We start from the raw sequence: 11325 nt of genomic DNA, 5'->3' as shown, positions 1-11325 counted from the left end.
TTCTGAGACCAAAATTATTCCAAGTTAGTCTTAGAAACAAAACGCTGTCTCCATTGAATGCTAAACAGTCAGTAACTGTACAGTTTGAACCGTCTCGAAACAGTTTCGACATGTTTTTCCGTTAAAACAATGTTCTTGCGTCCTTCTTCTTGCTACACACAGCTGTTTGGAAATGTCACTGTCGGGGGTTGGATTACAAGAGGCGATTGTCCCGGTCGTAAATTAACAAGAGCTGGAAGCACGTGGAAACATTTCCGTCTGGAAACTCTTCGGTGCAGAGACTAGATATCTCCACAAGGAGGCAGCGCATCCATATTTGCCTGCATCACCATTAGCTCTCCCGGAGTTGGAGGACATTATGCCTATTTATTTAGTAAAATGTTGCAATTATTTTAATTATTTAACAGTCGTCCAGAGCGACTTACAGGAGCAGTGAATGTTAAGTGTCTTTTTCAGCGGCACTTAAGCAGATTATTCTCCTTGTCTCGTGGATTCAAACCTACCGCCTGATTTTAGCTCTAATTGATCTGACCATCTGACGTTGTTGTAGGCAAATAGTAAGCCCGAGCTGTCATGCCAGACACGTTTTGTAAACCCTGACCTTTAACCCCACCCTTGACTACCTGATTTTTAACCCTGTCATGACAGTTGTCTCATGCAGGGGTAACTGGCATTCTTACTACATAGTAGCATATAATACCTACTGGGACAAAATGTGTCTTAGCATGGACATGACAATTGAAAGCTTCTGACATTTTAATGTTGTCAGTTGGGTTGGGCTAATTGATGTCAGCCCTTAATTGCTGAACTGGGACAAAGTGTCCTTGTTATTGTGTAGTTTGTTGTCATTATGATATTATTGTCATCATGTTGTTGTCTTTGTGTGATCCATGTGGATGTTTATGACTGTCATCCACATACTGCTGATAGACAAACTGACCTCTGACTTGCTAAGTGGCTGTTTGTCTGACTGACTGAATGACTGGTTGTCTGACTGAATGAATGGCTGGTTGTCTGACTGAACGAATGGCTGGTTGTCTGACTGAACGAATGGCTGGTTGTCTGACTGAAAGAATGTCTGGTTGTCTGAATGACTGTGAAGGAACCGAAAACTGATTCAATGATTGTGAATACAGAGGGATAAGAAACACCTTCTGAAAATATTGTCTCAGCGTCAGTCCAAACAGCAGGCAGTGGAATGGTTTTCCTATCACCTCTGGGGTAGTAATCCAAACACACACACACGCGCGCACACACACACATACACACATATGATACAAACACACGCAGATACACACAAACACACACACAATCCAAACACACTGACCATTGAGAAGAAACAACACTCCACCACAGAAGAAAATGTTTGTTGACAAGACACAGAAACACAGAGAAGAAAACATGTTCCTTATTTGCTTTTACAACTCCCACTCCCTCCCAACTCCTTGTTCTCTCACTCTCTCCCTCGTTCTACCACTCTATCTGTCATACTCCTTGTCTCTCAGTTCAATTCAAAGCGCTTTATTGGTAGGGGAAATGTTGGTTTACAGTGCCCTGCTATGTGGAGAAAGAGATCTAGGAGTTACAGCAGGCCTTCCCTGGCTGGGGACAGAAGCACTACATTGTCTGCAAACAGTAGACATTTGACTTTGTGTCCAAGTGTTGCTATTTCTAAAATGTTGTAGTACCCTTGCCAATTTATCAATATAAATAAACACTACAGTGGAATCACAAATTGACTTTATAATGGTCCCCCCCCCCCCCTCTATTCATTTCTAAAGTAGAACTTCATCCCTGTTAGAAACCTAATGGAGAGATTTAAGTCAGATCCATACAAAACAAAGCTGAATCCCTGAATATTTTCTGTTTGACTCCTGGTAGTTTCAAAGATGGGACTAGCAGCTCTCCGCAATGTTCAATGTAGAATCTTAACGTCTGTATTTCCAACCCGGAGAAAGTTGAGTGCCCCGGGCCAGATGTGTTCCTGGATGCCAGAGGATGTTCTCTTTCATATTCATCATCTGATGTTTCTTCGACAGGAGAGCCACAATGTTTGTTCATAATTAATTACTTTAGAAACATGGGTTTGGGAGAGAAACAGAGAGAAACACAAAGGCAGAGTGGGAGACAAAGAGAGAGACTCAAAAGGTTTTGTGTCATATGGGAGTAACTGTTAAACTCTGCACGTTACCAACAGTCAGGCTGACTCCATGTCTCTCATCTCCTCCCATTATCAGCCCACACACTCCATTAACGCTGAATCACACACACACACACACACACACACACAAAAAAAACAGCAGTGATTATCTTTATGACTCTCTTTTAATGGCAGCTCCTGACTCATTGCTTCTTCTATTGTGATCATTGTCATCATGGAGGACAGCGTGGACATTATTGAATTTAGATCTGTCATAAAATCTAATGGGACATAAACATTCAGTGGCTGCAACATTGGTCTGCCAGTCTACATATTATAGGGAATGTTTTACAATGTTTGAGGGGTAAAACATTGGTTGGCAACAAGCACTGGTCATAGCTCGCAGGGTAGACAGGCCAGGACATGATTCTCTGCAACGTCAGGTAGGCCAGATGAATCAACATCTGTGACGTCATGTAGGCCAGATGAATCAACATCTGTAACATCATGTAGGCCAGATGAATCAACCTCTGTAACATCAGGTAGGCCAGATGAATCAACATCTGTAACATCATGTAGGCCAGATGAATCAACATCTGTAACATCAGGTAGGCCAGATGAATCAACATCTGTAACATCATGTAGGCCAGATGAATCAACATCTGTAACATCATGTAGGCCAGATGAATCAACATCTGTAACATCATGTAGGCCAGATTAATCAACATCTGTAACATCAGGTAGGCCAGATTAATCAACATCTGTAACATCATGTAGGCCAGATGAATCAACATCTGTGACATCATGTAGGCCAGATGAATCAACATCTGTAACATCATGTAGGCCAGATGAATCAACATCTGTAACATCATGTAGGCCAGATGAATCAACATCTGTAACATCATGTAGGCCAGATGAATCAACATCTGTAACATCATGTAGGCCAGATTAATCAACATCTGTAACATCAGGTAGGCCAGATTAATCAACATCTGTAACATCATGTAGGCCAGATGAATCAACATCTGTGACATCATGTAGGCCAGATGAATCAACATCTGTAACATCATGTAGGCCAGATGAATCAACATCTGTAACATCATGTAGGCCAGATGAATCAACATCTGTAACATCATGTAGGCCAGATGAATCAACCTCTGCGACGTCAGATAGGCCAGATGAATCAACCTCTACCATATGCCAGTAGGCCAGATTAATCATTTTCAGCAGCATCCAGGTAACAGCAAAATGGCCAAATCACAGGCGAAATTTACATAGCGAATGTTTGGATACCAGCACATATGAGATATGTATGTAAGTATGAGGTCAGTTTTATTTAAGTTGGGCTTTTCACGGATTCATCCTATTTGGTCAGATGTTTTTTTCAACCGGCCCCACAGAAACCAACAAATCAAACGAGGCCATATGTACCAGCGAGGTCGTGCGTGAGCAAAACAAAGAAAACGGGAATGCAAACAAAACAATAATGAGAAGGAAGTGGCGTCCATTTATGTGCGTGGTTTCCGGAGGGGAGTGGGCAGCAGCCATTGTTACACTCTGGAATGTTTATGATTGGCTGTATGAGACCACTCCCATGAGACCTGTCATAAAGTTACTTGATGTGTGCATCGTTTAATGTACATCAGATGTCTGACTGAAGAGGCCGGATGGATCACTTTACACATCATTTGTGTAGGCGGGAGCAGAGCTAATTATTTGCAGGAATGGCAACAATCATCATCATCATAACTTCAGTTGTGTAAAGTGGTGTCAATGTAGAAAGACCTGAGACATTTTTCTATATCAACCGTCCCTCTGTGCTCCCTCACCACCTCTTTCTAACCCTCAGTCCCTCACCACCTCTTTCTAACCCTCAGTTCCTCACCCGCTTTCTCTCTAACCCTCAGTCCCTCACCCGCTTTCTCTCTAACCCTCAGTCCCTCACCACCTCTTTCTAACCCTCAGTCCCTCACCACCTCTCTCTGACCCTCACTTCCTCACCCGCTTTCTCTCTAACCCTCAGTCCCTCACCACCTCTCTCTAACCCTCAGTCCCTCACCCGCTTTCTCTCTAACCCTCAGTCCCTTACCCGCTTTCTCTCTATCCCTCAGTCCCTCACCTGCTTTCTCTCTAACCCTCAGTCCCTCACTCGCTTTCTTTCTAACCCTCAGTTCCACACCCGCTTTCTTTCTAACCCTCAGTCCCTCACCCGCTTTCTCTCAAACCCTCAGTTCCTCACCCGCTTTCTTTCTAACCCTCAGTTCCACACCCGCTTTCTTTCTAACCCTCAGTCCCTCACCCGCTTTCTCTCAAACCCTCAGTTCCTCACCCGCTTTCTTTCTAACACTCAGTCCCTCACCCGCTTTCTCTCTAACCCTCAGTTCCTCACCCGCTTTCTTTCTAACCCTCAGTTCCTCACCTGCTTTCTTTCTAACCCTCAGTCCCTCACCCTCTTTCTCTCTAACGCTCAGTTCCTCACCCGCTTTCTCTCTAACCCTCAGTCCCTCACCCACTTTCTCTCTAACCCTCAGTCCCTCACCCGCTTTCTTTCTAACCCTCAGTCCCTCACCCGCTTTCTCTCTAACCCTCAGTCCCTCACCCGCTTTCTCTCTAACCCTCAGTCCCTCACCCGCTTTCTTTCTAACCCTCAGTCCCTCACCCACTTTCTCTCTAACCCTCAGTCCCTCACTCGCTTTCTCTCTAACCCTCAGTCCCTCACCCGCGTTCTCTCTAACCCTCACTTCCTCACCCGCTTTCTCTCTAACCCTCAGTCCCTCACCACCTCTCTCTAACCCTCACTTCCTCACCCGCTTTCTCTCTAACCCTCAGTCCCTCACCACCTCTCTCTAACCCTCAGTCCCTCACCCGCTTTCTTTCTAACCCTCAGTCCCTCACCCGCTTTCTTTCTAACCCTCAGTCCCTCACCCGCTTTCTCTCTAACCCTCAGTCCCTCACTCGCTTTATTTCTAACCCTCAGTCCCTCACCCACTTCCTCTCTAACCTTCAGTCCCTCACTCGCTTTCTTTCTAACCCTCAGTTCCTCACCCGCTTTCTCTCTAACCCTCAGTCCCTCACCACCTCTCTCTAACCCTCACTTCCTCACCCGCTTTCTCTCTAACCCTCAGTCCCTCACCCGCTTTCTCTCTAACCCTCAGTCCCTCACCACCTCTCTCTAACCCTCACTTCCTCACCCGCTTTCTCTCTAACCCTCAGTCCCTCACCACCTCTCTCTAACCCTCAGTCCCTCACCCGCTTTCTTTCTAACCCTCAGTCCCTCACCCGCTTTCTTTCTAACCCTCAGTCCCTCACCCGCTTTCTCTCTAACCCTCAGTCCCTCACCCGCTTTATTTCTAACCCTCAGTCCCTCACCCACTTCCTCTCTAACCTTCAGTCCCTCACTCGCTTTCTTTCTAACCCTCAGTTCCTCACCCGCTTTCTCTCTAACCCTCAGTCCCTCACCACCTCTCTCTAACCCTCACTTCCTCACCCGCTTTCTCTCTAACCCTCAGTCCCTCACCCACTTTCTTTCTAACCCTCAGTCCCTCACCCACTTTCTCTCTAACCCTCAGTCCCTCACACGCTTTCTTTCTAACCCTCAGTCCCTCACCCGCTTTCTCTCTAACCCTCAGTCCCTCACCCGCTTTCTCTCTAACCCTCAGTCCCTCACCCGCGTTCTCTCTAACCCTCACTTCCTCACCCGCTTTCTCTCTAACCCTCAGTCCCTCACCACCTCTCTCTAACCCTCACTTCCTCACCCGCTTTCTCTCTAACCGTCAGTCCCTCACCACCTCTCTCTAACCCTCAGTCCCTCACCCGCTTTCTTTCTAACCCTCAGTCCCTCACCCGCTTTCTTTCTAACCCTCAGTCCCTCACCCGCTTTCTCTCTAACCCTCAGTCCCTCACCCGCTTTATTTCTAACCCACAGTCCCTCACCCACTTCCTCTCTAACCCTCAGTCCCTCACTCGCTTTCTTTCTAACCCTCAGTTCCTCACCCGCTTTCTCTCTAACCCTCAGTCCCTCACCACCTCTCTCTAACCCTCACTTCCTCACCCGCTTTCTCTCTAACCCTCAGTCCCTCACCCACTTTCTCTCTAACCCTCAGTCCCTCACCCGCTTTCTCTCTAACCCTCAGTCCCTCACCTGCTTTCTTTCTAACCCTCAGTCCCTCACCCGCTTTCTCTCTAACCCTCAGTCCCTCACTCGCTTTCTCTCTAACCCTCAGTCCCTCACCCGCTTTCTCTCTAACCCTCAGTCCCTCACCCGCTTTCTCTCTAACCCTCACTTCCTCACCCGCTTTCTCTCTAACCCTCAGTCCCTCACTCGCTTTCTCTCTAACCCTCAGTCCCTCACCCGCTTTCTCTCTAACCCTCACTTCCTCACCCGCTTTCTCTCTAACCCTCAGTCCCTCACCACGCTTTCTCTCTAACCCTCAGTCCCTCACCCGCTTTCTTTCTAACCCTCAGTCCCTCACCCGCTTTCTCTCTAACCCTCAGTCCCTCACCCGCTTTCTTTCTAACCCTCAGTCCCTCACCCGCTTTCTCTCTAACCCTCAGTCCCTCACTCGCTTTCTCTCTAACCCGTCCCCCTTGACCATCCCTCCACCCAGCTGGCGCTACCCGGGGGGGGGCACAACCTGACGAGGTCCCCGTCCGTGGACACTGTGACACTGATCTCTCACCTACTGTGGATTGCTTTACACTTCTCTGTGAGGCAGAGAGAAAGGGTGAGCGATAGATGGGGAGGCAAGGGGGGAGAGAGGAGAGAGAGCTCCAGAGTGAGAGAGGAGTGAGGGTTCTCCTATGCCCTTGCACTTCTCTGTCATTTTTCCTGCCTGACAGTGAGTCACCGTCTTCTTCTCGGTCTCTCACTCTCCAGCATTCAGTCAAGGCTGAAAACCAGGAAAAGAAATGCTCATGTAATTTGGCACGCCTATCCAGTCTTTTGTGTTAAATCGCGCAAGCTGAATAATAACGTGGAGCATTTTGAGATTCCACTTGTCTTGTGGAGACTGCGTCGGTTGGACACTCCCTAGATGGGGCCACTGGAGGGTCTATTCAGCCTCCTACACCCTTGATCATTTTCCCGCCCTCAGCTTTGGGACACGGGTGCAAATGGCGAAGGCACCAGTTAACGTGTAAATGGCGGGACGTGGGCAGGCAGAAAGGGGAGGGAATCCATTCAGGACTCAACACTCTTTTAACCAGAAGGACTTCTGGATAATCTGACCTGATGACTACCTATAAAACCTGGTCCAGACCAGCTTGGCTCTATTCAATCAAACCTGCATTACTGAAACTAAGAGACTGGTCTTGGTACTGTATAAAAACCCACAACTACCACCAGACTGGTCTTGGTACTGTATAAAACCTACAACTACTACCAGACTGGTCTTGGTACTGTATATAAACACACAACTACTACCAGACTGGTCTTACTTTATTAAAACCTACAGCTACTACCAGACTGGTCTTGGTACTGTATAAAACCTACAACTACTACCAGACTGGTCTTGGTACTGTATATAAACACACAACTACTACCAGACTGGTCTTACTGTATAAAAACCTACAACTACTACCAGACTGGCTTTTACTTTTAAGAATGACACTCGTTACAACACATGGGCTCAAGATGAATTATAAAATATGTATTGTATGTATTGTGCGTTAACATTGGTGTAGTCGGTTTGAATGAATCCAAGCCCTATTGTCAGATAGCAGATGTCTTAGTGGGAAATGGAAAGTTTTTTGCATTTGTTCTCTACTTGGTGACAGAGGCCATAATGCGGGGTCAAAACCTGGGTCGGAACCATCCAGAATATGGAGACTATGTAGTGATGTGTCCCATCTGTAATATTTTAATCCAGACCCTGGAGGGACGAGAGACAGCCCACATAGTGGTGGACACACACACACGCTAACACACGCTAACACACGCTAACACACGCTAACACACGCTAACACTCACACAGAGCCCACATAGTGGTGGACACACACACACGCTAACACACGCTAACACACGCTAACACACGCTAACACACGCTAACACTCACACAGAGCCCACATAGTGGTGGACACACACACACGCTAACACACGCTAACACACGCTAACACACGCTAACACACGCTAACACTCACACACAGCCCACATAGTGGTGGACACACACACACACACACACACACAGACAGACACACACAAACACACGCTAACACTCACACAGCCCACATAGTGGTGGACACACACACACACGCGCTAACACACGCTAACACTCACACACAGCCCACATAGTGGTGGACACACACATGCGCTAACACACGCTAACACTCACACACAGCCCACATAGTGGTGGACACACACACACACGCTAACACACGTTAACACTCACACACAGCCCACATAGTGGTGGACACACACACACGCGCGCGCTAACACGCGCTAACACACGCTAACACTCACACAGCCCACACAGGTCAGTGGTGGAAGAGAGCAGGAGGTCATCAGAACAATGGAGGTCTATGTAGTTATGGTATGATGTGAGACAGACAGCATCTAGAGGATTATCACACAGAGATGATTATGAACTCTGGTCTTCATGAACACTAGAATGACACCTAGAGAGAATACATCTGGCAAAGAGGAGCAGGGAGGAGAAAAAGAGAGAACAGAGAAGAGGAGCAGGGAGGAGTGGAGAGGAGAGAAAAGAGAACAAAAGGAGCCGAGGAGGGGAGGAGTGGAGCAGAGTGAAGAGAAGGTGAGGAGGAAAGGAGAGAAAAGGAGGGCAGGAGAAGAAAAGAGAAGGCAGAAGAGCAATGGAGAGAGGGAGACGGAGAGGAGCATGGGAAAATATTCTGCTTATAATGAACCTTTGGGAGAGAGGAGGAACATAAGATGAGCTAGTCTGGTGGTCCTGAACCATCTGACCCACAGCACTCACAGAAGAGGCCCGTTCCTTAACCAGAACACTGGCTCAGGAGGGGTCAGGGTGGAACCTGACCCAAATAGGTCAACGGTCATTCTCTCATCCCGAGGAAGCATGTAGAATAGAGAAACACGATTTAAGGAAGATAGACTTCATTGTGCCTTTTATACACAGACAGGCAGACACACACACACACACAAATACTTGATAAGCTAGCATGGGTTACTCACAACACACCTGCATTTACACACACAAACTCTGACTACCTTGTTAACGTCTCCAAGTTCACCCTGCCTCTTCAGTTCAACAACTGTATGACAAGTGTATGACATCCTACAGACAATGAAGTGCCATGTAGATCTCTGCGCTAGGTTCTGCATGTAGATCTCGGCCGCTAGGTTCAGCATGTAGATCTCTGCACTAGGTTCTGCATGTAGATCTTGGCTGATAGGTTCTGCATGTAGATCTTGGCTGATAGGTTCTGCATGTAGATCTCTGCGCTAGGTTCTGCATGTAGATCTCGGCCGCTAGGTTCAGCATGTAGATCTCTGCACTAGGTTCTGCATGTAGATCTTGGCTGATAGGTTCTGCATGTAGATCTCTGTGCTAGGTTCTGCATGTAGATCTCGGCCGCTAGGTTCACCCATGTAGATCTCTGCGCTAGGTTCTGCATGTAGATCTCGGCCGCTAGGTTCTGCATGTAGACCTCTGTGCTAGGTTCTGCAAGTAGATCTCTGCGCTAGGTTCTGCATGTAGATCTCGGCAGCTAGGTTCAGCCATGTAGATCTCTGCGCTAGGTTCTGCATGTAGATCTCTGCCGCTAGGTTCAGCCATGTAGATCTCTGCGCTAGGTTCTGCATGTAGATCTCTGTGCTAGGTTCTGCATGTTGATCTCGGCCGCTAGGTTCAGCCATGCAGATCTCTGCGCTAGGTTCTGCATGTAGATCTCGGCCGCTAGGTTCAGCCATGTAGATCTCTGCGCTAGGTTCTGCATGTAGATCTCGGCCGCTAGGTTCAGCCATGTAGATCTCTGCGCTAGGTTCTGCATGTAGATCTCGGCCGCTAGGTTCAGCCATGTAGATCTCTGCAGCTAGGTTCTGCATGTAGATCTTGGCTGATAGGTTCTGCATGTAGATCTCTGCGCTAGGTTCTGCATGTAGATCTCGGCCGCTAGGTTCAGCATGTAGATCTCTGCACTAGGTTCTGCATGTAGATCTTGGCTGATAGGTTCTGCATGTAGATCTCTGTGCTAGGTTCTGCATGTAGATCTCGGCCGCTAGGTTCACCCATGTAGATCTCTGCGCTAGGTTCTGCATGTAGATCTCGGCCGCTAGGTTCTGCATGTAGACCTCTGTGCTAGGTTCTGCAAGTAGATCTCTGCCCTAGGTTCTGCATGTAGATCTCGGCAGCTAGGTTCAGCCATGTAGATCTCTGCGCTAGGTTCTGCATGTAGATCTCTGCCGCTAGGTTCAGCCATGTAGATCTCTGCGCTAGGTTCTGCATGTAGATCTCTGTGCTAGGTTCTGCATGTAGATCTCGGCCGCTAGGTTCAGCCATGCAGATCTCTGCGCTAGGTTCTGCATGTAGATCTCGGCCGCTAGGTTCAGCCATGTAGATCTCTGCGCTAGGTTCTGCATGTAGATCTCGGCCGCTAGGTTCAGCCATGCAGATCTTTGCGCTAGGTTCCTCCCATGAAAATCTCTGCAGCTAGGTTCTGCGTGTAGATCTCTGCAGCTAGGTTCTGCTGGTTACACAACAGGCACATATCTGCAAGCACATTTCCTGCATTAACACAGTGTTCACGTCTGTATCACACTTATTGCTAAACACACTGTCGTCTACATTAGGCTCAACAGCCAAAACATCTCTGTAGTCCCTTTGGAAAGCTACAATCACAATGCCAAGCTCTGTACACCAATTGGCCTCACCCACTCCTCACAGGTGTGACCACAGCTTTAGCACTATACGGCCATAGATGAGCTCTCCTGTTTTGAAGGAAAATGGAAGTCAATGGTGAAGCAAGAGCTAGAGGTCAAGGAGTGAGTGAAGGAGGAAGAGCAAGAGGAGGACGAGGAAGGACAGTTGTCTCAGATAAAATCAGGGCCACAGTGGTTGACCATGTGCTCAACCATGGATTGAGTATGAGGGAGGCGGGGCAGACAGTTCAGCCCAACCTGAGCCGCTACACGGTTGCATCCATAATCCGTACATTCAGAAATGAGAACCGGTAAGTTACCTGCCATCTACACAATGCTCTTCATGTAT

This window comes from Esox lucius, chromosome 22, assembly GCF_011004845.1.
Source record: "Esox lucius isolate fEsoLuc1 chromosome 22, fEsoLuc1.pri, whole genome shotgun sequence".
Lineage (NCBI taxonomy): Eukaryota > Metazoa > Chordata > Actinopteri > Esociformes > Esocidae > Esox > Esox lucius.
Note: the sequence above shows the minus strand (reverse complement) of the source record.